A 16154-nucleotide genomic window follows, 5' to 3' on the forward strand; every position below is an offset into this window, starting at 1 on the left:
CCTCTAAGGTGTATCTGACTAGTCTACCTGTGGATCTATTTCTATTTACTGCCTTGACAACATGGGAGTGGTGAGTGGGATGTTACAAGGAAACTTCAAGAGGTGCATGTGCAGTTGAGCCTTAATTGAAAACTTATCCCTATGGTCAAATGCTGTCTGTGTCTCTGCTTTCCTTATTTTTGTGTTTCAAACAATGCACATCACTCTAATATTCTAAGGAATTTTTCTTCCTGTTTTTTTTTCCTCAACAAGTTGGCAGGTTGTGCACATCCCCCAGATGTCAGAGATTTTACATTCTCTTCTTCTGCCTACCCTTGAGAGTGTTCCATTTTTCCTTTAAAATAGATTCCTGTTTAGATTAATATTGCCCATTCAACAACAAAGATTCCCAATATACAATATTATCCACTTCTTTCAAGCCAAGTAACATCATATGGCACTCCCTATTCTCCTAGCTTAATATCAGTTCCCTTTTAAATGCCATGGCTTTGTCTGTACAAAGTCATGTACAAACAATACAACTCCAGTCAGTGTGGAAGGGAAACTTCATGTATTTTTATAAATATGTGCAAGAAATTGAATACTTTTTAGTATCTTTCCTAAGACTACCACCAGCCAACTTTCTGGTTGGCATTGTAAATGCATTGTAATATATATTGCTTATTTGTCTAAAACTATTGTTGAGATAGGTTGACGTGGTAAGCAATGGACATAAGTAACATTGTATTTAACAACTCCTTTATATAGAGATTGATGATGCAATCATGCTTTTCCCAAATAATAGTGTTTTAAATGAGATTTCTGTCTTAAATTGTAGGTCTGTGATTAAAATTTTATTGTGTCCTCTGTCCTGTCATGGGGCTGTCTTCATTATATTATGAAGATTTTATCTAAAAAAATTTAAAAATAGAGGTAGATACTGAATTATCCTGCTGTCCAAGTAAGTATTCTTTTATTTATCTGAGAGAATGGAGAAAGAAGGGTAAAGAAAAAAATGGAAGATTCAGAATCAGGAGATTGAACTATTTTGAAAAAACAAGGAAGTATGAAGGGGAGGGGATTTAAAGAAAGGGGGAGTTGTCCATAGGATCAAATGCTCCAGAAAAGAAATAAGAAAGAATTGCTGTATTTTGCCATAATCAATAATGGCTTTGTAATTAGTAGTTCCTTTGGAAGACAGTAAAAGAAAACAAATTGCAAATGGTTAAGGAATAACTACATAATGAAAAACATGATAACCATTAATTTGATTTTTTTAAAATTCTTATTACAAAAGTAATGTGTTCTATAAAAAATATGCAAACAATGCACAGGTGTAGAATGGTATCTTTGGCAATACCATAAATAAGAAACATCCACTATTATAAGTGGATGTATGCTATATGTGATGGTTAAGCTTGCGTGTCAACTTGTGTCAATTCTCAGTGGTTTGGCAGTTATGATGTGATTTGGCAGCTATGTAATGTAATCACCTCCATAATGAGAGCTGATAATAATATTATCACTTTCATGATGAGATCTGCTACGAGCAGCCAGTCAGTCAGTTGAAAGGGAGTTTCCTTGGGAGTGTAGCCTGCATCCAGTATATGTGGACTTTCTGCAAAGTCTGCTGGCCTTTCCTTGCTCTGGATTCTGCAGCTGTTTCCTATTCATCTGATTTCCAGTTCTTGGGACTTGATCTAGCAGCTTATCTGCCGATCTTGGGATTCCTTAGCTTCTGCAGCTTGTGAGTGAGCAGCCTGTCCTCTTACCTACTGAACTTGAGATTTGTTGTCCTCCGCAGCCTGTGAGCCAGAGACCTGCTGTCTGACCTGCCTGTGTTGGTTTCAACAGCCCCTGCAGTGACATGAGTCAGGAGAAGCCTCCAGCCTGACCCATGGACTTGTGACTTTCCAGCCACCACAACTGCATGAGCCATTTCCTTGATATAAATCTCTCTCTCTCTCCTTGTGTGTATATATATATACATATATATATATCTAAGTATATATACACATATATATATACATATGCATATATATATGCTTCACTGGTTCTGTTTCTTTAGAGAACCCAGCCTAAGACACTATTCAACACTTTTTTAAAATGCACATAAATCAAAACATATTCTATACCCTGTCCATTTGTGCAATGATGCAGTGAAGGAAAATAGAGAAAAGATTATGCTTTAAAGAATATCTGTGTCATTGAAAGTTGTTGATTATAATAGAGTGAAAAGTGAAACAGAGTGGTGGGGATAGTTGATGGATCAAGTTCTAGGAAAAAAACTGTAGGAGGAAGAAATTACAAGGAAGAACACTTATATCTGTAAGCAAGAAGAGGAGAAAAAGTAGATCTTATTAAAAGTCGAGAAGTATTAAGGAAGTGAAAGACACAATAAGAAGAGTAGCTTGTCAACTTAGTTAAAATCTATGTAAAAATAATGTTGGGCTTGATACAGTACTCACCCCCCCCCCACACACACATCCATATGTTCTAAGTTTAGGTATAGAGTCAAGTAACTGATATCATAATGTTCTAGGCAGAGATGTTCAAGCTGTGTTTTGTTTAATTCTAATACTCCATGAATACCCTAAGATCTACTGGAAGGAAAAGATAGGGAGAGATAGACAAGGGTGGAGAATGAGAGGGTTCCCTCTTCATCCACAGTAATCCTCTTGTCTTCTTACATACTGGACATACTGGGCTTCTGTAAGATATTTACTTTGAAGAAGGGTAGTCATCACTTAAAGTTATTGGATAGCCATTGTTCTTGGTTAACAGTTCCTAGGGAAATCAGCAGGAGCTGAGAGTTTATCTGTAGGATAAGAAGAAAAAAAAGCCCAAATATAATAATTTAGAACTGTTATAAAGTTTCAGACATGTTATCATTGACAGTTCTTTCTGATATTTACTGGTCTGAAGTTATATGACTGTATGATACCTAGAACTCACCCAAGGAAGATTACCATTATTCTGTTGCCAGCAATTAAAGGAGAGAGGTCAAGGGAAGAACCTAAGGGAAGATAGCTCTTTGACTCATGGTCATGTTATTAGCAAAGAGTACACTTTCCATTGAATAGGGAGATCCTCTAGTACACAATGGAGTCCCTAAAATGGACTCCATTAAGTCAATGGTTAACAAAGGCCAGAAGAACTGTGACCAGTCTCACAGACATAGTCTGTATGATACCTTTGAAATGATAGACCATCTGACTTTCTGTAGCACTATTTTATGCTCAAATTAGGACCTCTTTGAGTAAATGAATTTGGACCAATACTCAGGACCTATAGCAGAAGTCTTAATTCAACAGTTGATTACCTGGATCCGAATTGCAAGTTTTGTGACACACAAAATGTATTTAAAATTTGTGAATTAGTTGCCAACATTTAAAAGTTAAGAAATTCACACAAAGTCTAGATGTTTTGCTTCTCGTGAAAAAGTGACAAGATACTGCAGCACTAGACCCTATTCCTACAGTGCCAGTATCAACTGTGGGTTGGAAGTTGCTATGCCTCTCTGGCCCTGCAGAAATTTGAGACTGTGACCTCTAATGTAGAGGGTGGCTCTAGTTGTGCTTCGTTCCTAAGATAGAAGTAAACTGAATGTGAATGTGACAGATCACTATTCTGTTCCAGGCAAACTCCTCAAGAGGTTCCCTTGGGCAATTCTGCCCTTAGACAGGAACAATTCTTAGTATGAAATAGGTTGTGACTTGAAGTGCTCACACATGCTTTACTGAGAGAATCAGAAGTGAACTGCATGAATTGACTCCTGAGCTTCATCTTTTTTTCTTTTTCTCTTTCGTTTTGCTCAAAGATTGCTATGGCACCCTGCAGAGTATAATCACTTAAATAGTTTCATTGTGATTATGGTTTGACTGTTTTTAAAAATTGTATCTCAAGACAGATGATCAAGGGCTGGAGAGAAAGAAAATAGTTTGAAATCCAGTTGTAATAGGTATTAATGTTCTATGCCGGTGGCCTGAAGTTTTGAGAACATTTGCTACTCGGAGATACACTAAAATTAAACCCCAGTAGAAAAAAGAAAAAAATGTGGAGTAGTAATAAAAAGTGCTAGATATGCTAGACCTTTAATCAGGATAATTTTCAAAGATCAAGTTTATTTAGCACAGTGGCATGAGCGTTCTCTGAAAGAGTTCTCTCTTCTGAAGAATGGTGTGTAGGTGGGGATAAATCCATTAAGTCATTAATCCTAAACAGCCCAGTGGAGCAGCTGTCTGGAAATCTACTTAATCTGGTCTGAGACCAAATATTAGAGTATGTGCAACTTAGGCAAAATTTATAGCCACAATTTTTTGACAGATTTAATCAGGTGAATCAGCTTCATCAAACTACCAAAAGCAAAACCAAATCACTTTTCAAGTTATTTGCTAAAAGGCATCAAAGTATTTTGAGTGGTAATGGGAAAACATAGCTGATAATATTAACAAGTAGCATTTATTGAACAACGTGCTCAGAACGTTGTACATGTATCTCATTTGACAGTCACAATCACTGAATGATGTAGGTTCTAATATTATCCACATTTAAAATTTGAGGAATCGAAGTTTAGAGAAGCTAAATAAATTGTTGAAGGTTCATGTGGCTGGTCATACAGAGGTATATCTGAGATTCAAACTTTCTTGAATCTAACTTTCATCTTTCTCTAACTTTCAGCTAATTTTGAACTTCATATACATTTTTTCTTCCTTCCCTCCTTCCTTCCTCCCTTCCTCCCTTCCTCCCTCCCTTTCTCCTTTCCTCCCTCCCTCCCTTCCTTCCTTCTCTTTTTCTCTCTCTCTTTCTTTTTGGCATAACTATGTCATAATTATTGCATAGACTCAAAACTTTTTCATTATTTATCTGAAATTAAAATTTAACTTGATGTCATGTATTTTAAGTAGCCCTGGTGGCACCGTGTTTAATCGGTCAGCTGCTGGCCAAAAGGTTGGCAGTTCAAACCGACCAGCTGCTCCATGGGAAAAAGATGGGGCAGTCTGCTTCTGTAAAGATTTCAGCCTAGAAAATCCTATCAGGCAACTCTACTCTGTCCTATAGGGTGGCTATGAGTCTGAATCGACTCAACGGCAACAGGTTTGGTTTTTTGGTTTGGTCCTGTATTTTATCTGGTAATCTTAACCTGGTTTCTAATCTCAATTCTGTCCCTCATGAGGAGTGTGACCTTGTGCAGTTTCTCTAAGTTTCAATTCTCCATCTGAAAGGAGAATGGATAGGGAAGACTGAAGAAGAATTGATGTCTTTTAATTAGTATTGGCAAAGAATATTGAATATACCATTGACTACCAGACTAACACTAAATTTAACTTGGAAAAGGTATAGCCGGAATGCTCCTTAGAAGCGAGGATGGTGAGATTTCATCTCATGTACTTTGGATATGTAATCAGGAGGGATCAGTCCCTGGAGAAAGACATCATGTTTAGTAAGTGGAGTGTCGGTGAAAAAGAGGAAGACCCTCAATGAGATGGATTGACAAAGTGGTTGCAACAATGGGCTCAAACATAGAAACGATTCTGAGGATGGCAGAAGACCAGGCAGTGTTTTGTTCTGTTGTACATAGGGTTGCTATGAGTTGGAACTGACTTAACGGCACCTAACAACAACAACAAGGACAAGAATCACTTGGACCTTACAGAGTTGTGAAGATTAGAAGTAACTGGCATACAGTACCTATCTCTGTCTGCCACAAAATAGGTGATCAGTACACAGTTAATTTTGAACATTTGAGGTATGAGGTCCCTAGAGCATGTGAATTTATTCTTTCAAAATTACTTCCAGCCATTATCTTTTCAGTAGCTAACAAACAGCCTATGATTGTGAGGAAGTTAAAGATCTAGCCACTGAATTCTAATATCAAGGTGTTTTAGAACTGAAGAAATATATGATACCATATTATCCAAACTCTTACTTTATGGATCAGAAAGAGCTAGAAAAGCAGATAAGCCTAGAGCCACGACTTGTACATAAATCTCTTAAATACCCAACAAGGGTTCTTCCTAATGTAGTAACTTGTCTCACAGGAAATGTTGCTGAAAACCAGTTAATGCAGTGGATTTAGGCAAGATAAGAAAAATATGGCAGTGGGTAGGTGCAGTTAGCAAAGTTCTAACTCCCCTTTTATAACGTGAATCAGTGTTTTGTTTTATTATATAGACACAAAATGTGGTAATTTACCTAGCTAGAGTTGAATTAATAAATAGTAGTATTTTAAAATAAATGCAGATAAAATATTGTTTTCAAGTATTGGTCTTAATCACCAGTCACCATCCTCCAGAATGTGAAAAGTGTGATGAATTTATATTCTTGCTCAGCAAGCTTTTTAAGTAAATTTGACTTCTCACCCTAGCAGTAGAAAATAACCTACCTCACGGCGCTGACTTCATCTCTTGTTGATAATTTATTTTTATCCAAAACAAATGTTAAGATCTTTTCTAATCAATGATGAGTATCTCACTTTTGCTGACACTGAGCTCTTCAATACATACTTTGCAAAATGAGGCTCATTTACATTTAACTACACATCACTCTGCAAGGTGTAATTTGCGTTTCTGATCATGAGTGTAATTTTCCATTAACTTTGTTGCAATATAGAACATAAGTACTGATATTACTTTAACTCTATTAATTTTAATATATGACAGAAATCTAAAAATCAATCCAAATTCATATCTGGGCCTTGCGATATTTTATTTTTGCAATTTGATTCTATTATTTACTACTTGCAGAGTTAAAATAATTTACTGTCTCAGAGTTGGCTTTGCATCCTAGTCTTGATACTTTCAAAATATATCCTATTAAGCCAGGTACGTAATTACCCTGAATCTCAATTTTCTCATTTGTAAAATGAGCACACTAGCAGTACTTATGGTGTAGGGATTTTGTGAGGATTAAATGAAATAATGAATGGAAAACACTTTTGCTAGTGACTGCACATAGCAAAAACTCAAAAATTTAATGTTTCATTTCTTTTTTTTTCAGTGATCATCATTATACTTTTATGTTTTCTTGATAATTCCATCCCTACTTCTAATTATTTTCTGTTTTATATTCTAGAAGATTATTTCATGGAAATATCTGTGAATCTTAGAAACAGACAGGTGGCTTTGGCAGTAGAATCAAATAACAGACCGCCCTTAGCAGAGGAGAGTTCATGGAGGCAAGAGGGCAATGGAACTCAGTGCTGTAATCAGCCCCTCAGATTATGCCATTTTTATTGCCATCTTTATGGACTACTTACTGATACCTGATAGCACAGTATATTTCAGTTTGGAGTCCCTGGGTAGTACAAACAATTAACATGCTTGGCTGCTAACCAAAAGATTGGAGGTTTGAGTCCACCCAGAGGTGCCTCAGGAGAAAAATCTGGGGATCTAATTCAAAAAACATCAGCCATTGAAAACGCTATGTAGTACAGTTCTACTCTGATGCATGTGGGCTCACCATGAGTCAGATCTGACTAAACAGTAACAGGTTTTACTGGTTTTATATTTCAGTTTACATACAGTTTAAAAATAAAAGAAACAGGAGCTGACCTAGCTGTGATGACACTTGGTGGTTTAGTTCCAGAGCCCTCTGTTCTACTGGTGGTGCATATTGAGAATGGTAACACCACAATGGGATTATGTATAAAATAATGAATGGCCAGGGCAATGGGGTTATACAGCAAGTGTGCATGCTGCCATATAAAAAATTGACTTCAGAGAAGATACTAGTTTTGGAAATAGAATTATTTAGGGTTGCTTTGAAGCACATAAATCTTGAAATCATTTGCATTGTGGGCTGTGAAACCTGATAACTAAATATTCTGGATTAAAAAAAATCATCATAATAAAAGCAGGTTAGAATGAACATTCTGTTGGGTCTGCTGTTGATAAGATTTGAGAAGGAACTTCACGAAGAACTTTGACTTCAATTTTTTCTGTTTTTTCCATTCATTATAATGTATAGGGATTTTATAATCAATAAGACAGAGTTGTTTGTAAAAACTGGTATAACTATACATGAAGTTTATACAGGAAAGTTGAAAATTCCTAATATTACAACGATTATACAAGATCATGAAGTTGTTAGGAATACAGGCACTGAAGCCATACTGCCCACGTTTAAACATCGTGTCACCACCTACTAGCTGTGACTTGTTTTTTGACCTCTCTATATTTTAGTTTCTTCATCTGGAATACCAGGATAATTAAAATTTCTTGCCTTATAGGTTTACTGAAAGGATTAAAAGAATACATAAAACATAACTAGAAGAAAACCCAAACCACTGTAAGTACTTCATATTGGCCATTAAACCACTTAGTGAACTGGTGCAAACCATACCTTACATTGCAAAATTTTGCTTATTTCATAAATGCCGTGATATGATACATATTACATGTTTAAAAATTCCCCAGATATATTATTTATACCTAAGCTAGGGCTCAGAACATAGCAGTTCGGTACTCAGGATGTGTTTGTTGGGTGAATAAAGACCCATTTGAATTATGACAATTTGAATCATACCTAGTAAGAAAAAGTTCCCTTTTTATAAAATGTGCATCTTATATCTAGTTCTATTAATAAGAAAACAGTTCCCTTTTTATACATTTGTGAGGTTTGTCAAAATGAACATCTTCTTCTGATTTGCCTAGCAGATCACAGGGATTAGAAAGAGCTTTTAAATATATGCCTGCCAAATTTTGAGCCATGTCATCATGATGATCAGTCTGAGCAATGTGTCATTCTGATGCTGATGGCAAGGGAGGGACTGTGAGAGTGGGTAGTAAAAACCAAAAGTGGTGTGGGGGGGAGGTACAGTTCGTGCTGAGATGATCAAATAACTCCAAGTATCATTGGAGATGAGGATTTGAGTGTAAATTCATCCCCAAAATATAGCATGCATTTTTAAAATAGTTGTATGAATAGCCCATTTACATACAGTGACCTTTCTGATGGAATTTATATTAAAAATCTGCAAGGAAGGCATGTCTGTACTTGGAATTTTATAGCTTAATTTGCAGATCAAGAGTAGCTTATATTCAGGAAGTTGGTGCTTCCTGTTTATTATCTCACTACAGTCATGCATCGCTTAATGGTCCACGATATATTCTGTGAAATAGGACATAATGTGATTTTGACATTGTGTGAACACCACATCAGATACTTAACAAAGCTGCATTTGGGAGCCATGGTGCACTTTACGGTAATATTTTTGAAAGAAAATTAAACAGATAATGCTACAACACTCAAGAGATGCATGATACATGAGATAGTTGAAGCTTACATTGTTATATGGTAAACTTTTTATTTGTAAGTAGGGAAAGTTCACATTAAAATAAAGATGGAAAATACACTACAGTACACAAAAGCCAGCAACATAGGTGCTTTTTTTATGACAGTCAAGACATATGTATTATAGGTTATATATGTACTGCACCATTGTACATTTGGCAGCACAATGGCTTGTGTATGAGAGACATGAGATACCTGTGTTTCATGCGGGAAGCTGTTGCATTCTCTACATCCAGTAATGTCTTCTGTGTCTCATTCTCCCATCAGGATTTCTGAACTCTTTTATAACCTTGGAGCCTAGTGGCAAATTGGTTAAGGGCTTGGCTACTAACCATAAGGTAGGAAGTTCAAATCCACCTTATAGGACCATGGACGTATATGCTGTTGGAAGTTGTCCAAATGGACTTTATGTGGCAGATAATAATAATTCTGGCAACACTTATTGGGCACGTAGCTTGTGTTAGGCACCTTAATAAATCTCACCTGTCATCTCTCATTTAAACCTCCCAATAACCCTATCAATTATGAGCTATTAGCATCCTCATTTATTATTCTTAGGAAAAGTGACTTAAATTTGTTACTCTCTAGAGGTCATCAGCTGATATGTGGCAGACCAGGATTGAGTCCAGGTCTTGATTCTTAACATCTTTGTAATACTGCGCCATAAAAGATATGATGTATGGTGAGAACTAGTCACCTGCTGAAAACCCTGTGGAGCAGAGCTCTACTCTGACACACATGGGGTTGCCATAAGTCAGAATCAACTCTAAGGCAACTGGTTTCAGCAGCTGAACATAAGGTATCATGTAATCATTCTCAGAGTGTGGGATGCTCACTTCTGACCATATGAAATAGTTTTAAGTGATACTGGAAGTGTCATTAATTGACATTGAAGATGGAGAATTACTCCCTATTCAGTTCTTGCTCAAGTACAATTACCACCAGGTGCAAGCATAATTCTGGTGATCATTGCTCTAACTCCCTTGACCACGAAGTAATTTTTTCTTTTTAAGAGTGGGCTTCATGATCCTTGGTGCTCAGGATCAGGGAAGCAGTGGTGTCTAGATGAAATTAAATAATAGTATTTTGTTTAATTTTTTGTTGGCATGTAGGTAGTCTATGAAAAATACGTTTTCATTTATGGTAGTTATAGAAGGTGAAAGTCACTGAAATAAATAACAATGGTGCAGGTTACACTTGGGTATAGCAATATGCTGACAGAGGTACAGAAATAAGTGATATTTGGGAAACACTCTACTGTAAATAATTTTTTGGAGTCACACAGTTTTGAGTTTAAATTCTGCCACTCAGTCCGATTGATCCCATCCCTTCACTCCCCCATCATTGTGTCCTACTGTGTAAACCTCCAAAATTCATTAATGTCTCAGTACCTTCATCTAAGAAATGGGATATAAGAATGCAAATCTTGCAGAATTCTTTTTTTTTTTTTTTAATTAAATGTCTAAACATATGTAAAATGCTTAACACAGTGGTGGGTATCTTATGGTAGGCATCCTGGGTGTGGAAGTGTATTATCTTTTCAGTTTTTCATTCTCTTTCTCATTTCCATGACTTATATCCATTATCTCTATGTCAAAAATAAAATATCACATTAAGTGAACTCTTCAGAGCTAGTAAAAGCCCAACTCCTTGGAATTTACCAATCTAATCTCTGAATTAGGCTCTGCCGATTATGAGAATAGGATTTATCACATTAATTGCAATATTAAAATTTATAGCCAAATAAATTATTTATATTGACTTAGAAAAATTTTCCAATTGACTTGTCTAATTTTTTTCTTATCACAAGTCAGTCTAATACTATTAGTTATGTTGTTGCTGCTTTTATTAGATGCCATCAAGTAGATTCTGACTCATAGTGACCCTACGTACAACAGAACGACACTGCCCAGTCGTGTGCCATTCTCACAACTGTTGCTATGTTTGAGCCCATTGTGTCATTCCATCTCATTGAGAGTCTTCCTCTTTTTCACTGGCAATCTGCTTTACCAAGCATGATGTCCCTCTCCAGGGACCAGTCCTTCCTGATGACATGTCCAAAGCATATGAGACGAAGTCTTGCCATCCTCGCTTCTAAGGAGCATTTTGGCTGTACTTCTTCCAAGGCAGATTTGTTTGCTCTTCTGGAAGTCCATAGTATATTCAGTATTCTTTACCAACACCATAACTGAAAGGCATCAGTTCTTCTTTGGTCTTTCTTACTCGTTGTCCAGCTTTCACATGCATATGAGACAATTGTAAACACCATGGCTTGAGTCAGGCATACCTTAGTCCTCAAGGTGGGATCTTCGCTTTTTAACACTTTAAAGAGGACTTTTGTAGGGGATTTGCCAAATCAGGTATGTCATTTGATTTCTTGACTGCTGCTTCCACAGGCTTTGACTGTGGATCCAATAAAATGAAATCCGTGACAAATTCGGTATTTCTCCATTTATCACAATGTTGCTTATTGCTCCAGTTATGAGGATTTTTATTTTCTTTATGTCAAAGTGCAATCTGTACTGAAGTCTGTAGTCTTTGAGCTTCATCAGTAAGAACTTCTAGTCCTCTTCACTTTCAGTAGTTACACATACCCTGAATCATAAAGCTAATCAGAATGTGACCATATGGTGTTGTTTTCAAGAACAATAAGGGTCAGGAAATTTAAATATCCTTAGATATATTCCTTATAACAGATATTCTGGGATTCACTAGAAAAAAACTAAATGGTGACAGATCATGATTTTATGTACTGGTATTAATAACAAGTGAGAAAACAGCTTTCCTTATCTACTTCCAGTTGTAAGGGAAAATATGTGCACTTCATGTTGTTGTTAGTTGCCGTTGAGTTAGCTCTGACTCATCATGACCCCAAGTACAACACAAGGAAATGTTGCCCAGTCCTGTGACACCTTCATGATTGCTGCTATGCTGTAGTCCATTGTTGTGGCCACTGTGCTTATTGAGTGCCTTCTGACTTACAGCACTGTATCTTCCAGCACTATATCTAACAGTGCTCTCTTTGTGATCCATAGGGTTTTTTCAGCTAACTTTTGGAAGTATATTTGCTAGGCTTTTCTTCCTTATCTGTCGTAGTCTAGAAGCTCCACTGAAACCTGTCCACTGTGGTGACTCTGCTGGTATTTTAGCATCATAACAACAAGCAAGCCATCACAATAAGACAAACTGACAGACGGGTGGTAGACACTAAGCTCATTCTTGCCACAGGGCCTTGCACATGAAAATTCACCAGAATGGAGTAAGCCACACTGCCACCTGGATGGCTTTTTCTTTTCCTTTGCACTAGTACTTCTTTTTGTGCTTACAAATACCTGTCACCTGGAGACCTTGTTCAAATGCAGACTGTGATTCTAGAGAGTGGGTCCTGAGATTCTACATTTCAAACAAGTTCTGGGTAATGCTGATGTTCCACAGACCATATTTTGAGTTGCAGACATTATGTCGCATCCTTAGAAAGGCCTTCCAAGACCTTGTCATTTAAACTAGATCTCTCCCTATTATTTCTTTTTTGTTTTTTTAAATAATATTTTATTGAGTTTTTGGTGAAAGTTTACACAGTAGCTTAGGTTCCCATTTGGCTATTCCACACAAATTCTTCAGTGACATTAGTTACATTTATCGTAATGTATCCACAGTCTCTGTAAGTGTGTTCTGTTTGTTCCCTTTCCAGTACTCTAGTCGCCCTGCCCCCCCATCTTCTCATCTTTGCTTTTGAGTATTTATTGACCTTTTGGCCTCCTACTAATAGTTTTAAGTAGAGCACTGATCTTACAGGTTGTTGTTAGGTGCTGTCTAGTTGGTTCCTACTCATAGTGATCCTGTGTAAAATAGAATAAAATATTGCCCTGTTCTGTGCCATCCTCACAATTACTGCTGTGTTTGAGCCCATTGTTGTAGCCACTGTATTAATCCATGTAATTGAGAGACTTCCTCTTTTTCTCTGACACTCTGCTTTGCCAAGCATGATGTCCTTCTCCAGGGACTGGTCCCTTCTTATAACATGTCCAGAGTTCGTGAGGGGAAGTCCCGCCATCCTTGCTTCTAAGGAGCATTCTGTCTGTACTTCTTCCAAGATAAATTTGTTTGTTCTTCTGACAGTTCATGGTATATTCAGTATTCTTCACCAATACCTTAATTCAAAGGCATCAATTCTTCTGTCTTCCTTATTCATTTTCCAACTTTGACATGTACCCCCAGGTTGGAAGACACTCAGAATATGACTGGGGAAGAGCTACCTCTTCAAAGTAGAGTTGACCTTAATGACGTGGATGGAGTCAAGCTTTCAGGACCTTCATTTGCTGATGTGACACAACTCAAAATGAGAAGAAACAGTTGCAAACATCCATAAATAGTTGCAACATGGAATGTACAAAGTATTAATCTAGGAAAATTGGAAATAGTCAAAAATGAAATGGAATGCATAAACATCAATATCCTAGGCATTAGTGAGTTGAAATGGACTGTTTTTGACCATTTTTAATCGGACGATCATATGGTCTTCTATGCTGGGAATTACAAATTGACGAGGAATGGTGTTGCATTCATCGTCAAAAAGAACATTACAGGATCTATCCTGAAGTACAATGCTGTTAGTGATAGGATAATATCCATACACCTACAAAGAAGATCAGTTAATATGACTATTATTCAAATTTACACACCAACCACTAAGCCCACAGATAAAGAAATTGAAGATTTTTACCAACTTCTACAGTCGGAAATCGATCGAACATGTAATCAGGATGCGTTGATAATTACTGGTCATTGTAATGCAGAAGTTGGAGATGAAGAAGGATTGGTAATTGGAAAATATAGCCTTGGTGATAGAAATGATACCAGAGATTGCATGATAGAATTTTGCAAGACCAATGACTTCTTCATTGCAAGTACCTTTTTTCACCAGTATAAACGGTGATTATACACGTGGACCTCACAAGATGGAATACACAGGAATCAAACTGACAACATCTATGGAAAAAGACAATGGAAAAGTTCAATATCATCAGTTATAACAAGGCCAGGAGCCAACTGTGGAACAAACCATCAATTGCTCTTATGCAAGTTTAAGTTGAAACTGAAGAAAATTAGAACAAGTCCACAAGAGCCAAAGTACGAACTGGAGTATATCCCACCTGAATTTAGAGACCATCTCAAGAATAGATTTGACGCATTGAACACTAATGACTGAAGACCAGACCAGTTGTGGAATGACATCAAGGACATCATACATGAAGAAAGCAAGAGGTCATTAAAAAGACAGGAGGGAAATAAAAGGCCAAAACGGATGTCAGAAGAGACTCTGAAACTTGCTGTTGAACATTGAGTAGGTAAAGCAAAAGGAAGAAATGATGGAGAAAAGAGCTGAGGCTTGGGAAGACAAAGTAAAGTATTATAATGATGTGTGCAAAGACCTGGAGTTAGGAAACCAAAACGGAAGAACACACTAGGCATTTCTCAAGCTGAAAGAACTGAATTAAAAATTCAAGCCTCGAGTTGCAATATTGGATTCTGTGGGCAAAATACTGAACGATGCAGAAAGCAACAAAAGAAGATAGAAGGAATACACAGAGTCACTGTACCAAAAATAATTTGTGGACTTTCAACCATTTGAGGAGGCAGCATATGATCAGGAACCGATGGTACTGAAGGAAGAAGTCCAAGCTGCACTGAAGGTATTGGCAAAAAAAAAAAACAAGGCTCCAGAAATTAACGAAATACCCATTGAGATGTTTCAACAAACAGGTACAGCTACCTGGCCAACCAACTGGAAGAGATCCGTATTTATGCCTATTCCCAAGAAAGGTGATCCAACTGAATGCAGAAATTATCGAACAATATCATTGTTGTCACACACAAGTAAAATTTTGCTGAAGATCATTCAAAAGCATCTGCAGCAGTATATTGACAGGGAACTGCCAGAAATTCAAGCCAGATTCAGAAGAGGACTTGGAACCAGGAATATCATTGCTAATGTCAGCTGGATCCTGGCTGAAAGCACAGAATACCAGAAAGATATTTACCTGTGTTTTATTGACTATGCAAAGGCATTCGACTGCGTGGATCGTAACAAGTTATGGATAACATTGTGAAGAATGGGAATTGCAGAACACTTAACTGTGCTCATGAGGAAATGTACACAGATCAAGAGGCAGTTGTTTGGACAGAACAAGGGGATACTGTGTGTTTTAAAGTCAGGAAAGTTGTGCGTCAGGTTTACATCCTTTCACCATACATATTCAATCTGTATGCTGAACAAATAATCAGAGAAGCTGTACTATATGAAGAAGAACTGGGCATCAGCATTGGAGGAAGACTCATCAACTTGTGTTATGCAGATGACACAACCTTGCTTGCTGAAAGTGAAGAAGACTTGAAGCACTTACTGAAGAAGATCAAACACCACAGCCTTCAGTATGGATTATTAACCTCAACATAAAACAGAAATCCTCACAATGGACCAATAAGCAACATCGTTATAAATGGAGAAAAGATTGAAGTTGTCAAGGATTTCATTTTACTTGGACCCACCATCAACACCCATGGAAGCAGCAGTCAAGAAATCAAAAGGTGCATTGCATTGGGCAAATCTGCTGCAAAAGACCTCTTTAAAGTGTTGAAAAGCAAAGATGTCAGCTTGAAGACTAAGGTGCACTTGATCCACGGTCTCTGCTGCTGGCAGATTAGGCACTCAGCAGTGGCTGTAGCCAAGTCAGCCTTGGTGAGTGGAAGTCCATGCTGCTGGGCCCATGCATAACCTCCATCCCTGCCACCATGGCCACTTCGTTCATGAGCCCATTGAGCAATGATGGGAGTAGCTGGGGAAAGAGGATCACTGGTTTCTACAGAACAAGTCATCCTAT

The sequence above is a fragment of the Trichechus manatus genome, unplaced genomic scaffold (assembly GCF_000243295.1).
Source record: "Trichechus manatus latirostris isolate Lorelei unplaced genomic scaffold, TriManLat1.0 scaffold00011, whole genome shotgun sequence".
NCBI lineage: Eukaryota > Metazoa > Chordata > Mammalia > Sirenia > Trichechidae > Trichechus > Trichechus manatus.